The following is a 1,513-nucleotide window of genomic DNA, read 5'->3' on the forward strand; positions in this document are numbered from 1 at the left end:
TGTACTCAAAAATCACACACACACACACACACACACACACACACACACACACCTCGTTATAAAACTTGATTTCGCTTAAAAATAATCTAGGGAAGTGTTTGAAAAACCCTGAACAAATAGTTTTAGCAGTAGGTGAAATAAAGACACACACATATGATCCTCTGCCTGTAAGGAATATGCCCAGTACTCATACAACAAGGTCAACTAAAAAAGCTCACTTTCCCTGCAGAGGAAGAAGTGCAACACCAATACCAAAAAGAGGGGGCACAAAGGCAGAGGGAAACCAGTGACTCCCCCCATCTGAGGAGCCCTGTGTTTCTGCGATTCAAGTGGGAACTTTACAAAATGGATGGAGGCTTTCTGCAACCGATTTCTCTCCTAAATTAGTACATTAATGCTAATTTTAGAGACATGTACCTTGGGCTCTGGGTGCTTTCCACAGTCCTAGCGCTCAATGAAAACTCCAGCATCCATGCAGGTGTGCCTTCTCTCCTCATGGCTGGTTGTCACAGCCAGGACAGGACCTCTCCTTGGTTTTTGTATGGACATCACGAATCAGAAGACCGGCTGACATTCACAGTGGAGGCACTTAATGAAGCGGACAAGGAAGGAGCAGCCTAGCCCCTGACATCACAGGGCACATCTCCCAGACAGAAGCTTTCCCACCCTCCTCCCACCGTATTCCCTTTCTGTGATCCCTGGAAGCCTCTCCAATGACGAAGCCCCAAAGTGCTGACATGGTCTCAAATACTGTGGCAACATTTCAGTAAGAAGCCAAGGCTGGTACGTTCCTCCATTCAGTTGATTGCTGGTCAGCAAACACACACTTCCCCTGCCCCTTCGCAAAGCAAAAGTCACAATCTATTTTAAAAGTAAAAATTCTCGCGTGGCTTAGCGGTTGAACATGAACCTATGAACCAGGGGGTCAGGTTAGATTACAGGTCAGGGCACATGTCCAGGTTGTGGGTTCGTGGGACGTGCAGGAGGCAGCCAATCAATGAGTCTCCTTATCATTGATGTTTCTATCTCTCTCTCTCTCCCCCCGCTTCCTCCCTGAAATCAATAAAAACATTTTTAAAAAAAGAAACGCGAGAGCAGACTCAGCATGTCCACTGTCTACCACGCGCCTCTGCCCAGACAAGATGATCCCGGGGCGAGAGCACAACCTGGCGAGTGCCACAGCTCAGCACACCCAGGTACTATTAGACGCCAAAGTGAGTGGGACTTAAGAGTGCCAGGGTGCTTGTCATTTGGGGCTCCATTTCGCCAGGACCTCCTCCCTCCCTCCGGTCTTCAGCTGAGTCTTGGACAACGCCAACACCTCAGCTCATTCCTCCCTCATCTTCTGGAAATAACCCCGGAGGTGAGTTTTCACAAGACACAGGGATTCTGAATCAACTCCCCTTTCCCAAGTCACCTCGGCAAAAATCCAAGTTTTCCCCACGCGTCACCTGAAAACCCAACTTATGGAAACGCCCCCTTACCTCGCCAGCGCAAGCTGGCAGCGCGGCGA

At 49.2% G+C, this 1,513-nt stretch overlaps 1 protein-coding gene across 1 annotated transcript in view; it reads right to left on the reverse strand.

Moving 5' to 3' along the window:
- TLN2 (talin 2) overlaps positions 1-1,513 on the reverse strand; it is a 427,582-nt gene that overhangs the window by 425,164 nt on the left and 905 nt on the right. The window lies entirely within an intron of this gene.

Source organism: Myotis davidii, unplaced genomic scaffold (genome assembly GCF_000327345.1).
Source record: "Myotis davidii unplaced genomic scaffold, ASM32734v1 scaffold57, whole genome shotgun sequence".
Taxonomy (NCBI): domain Eukaryota; kingdom Metazoa; phylum Chordata; class Mammalia; order Chiroptera; family Vespertilionidae; genus Myotis; species Myotis davidii.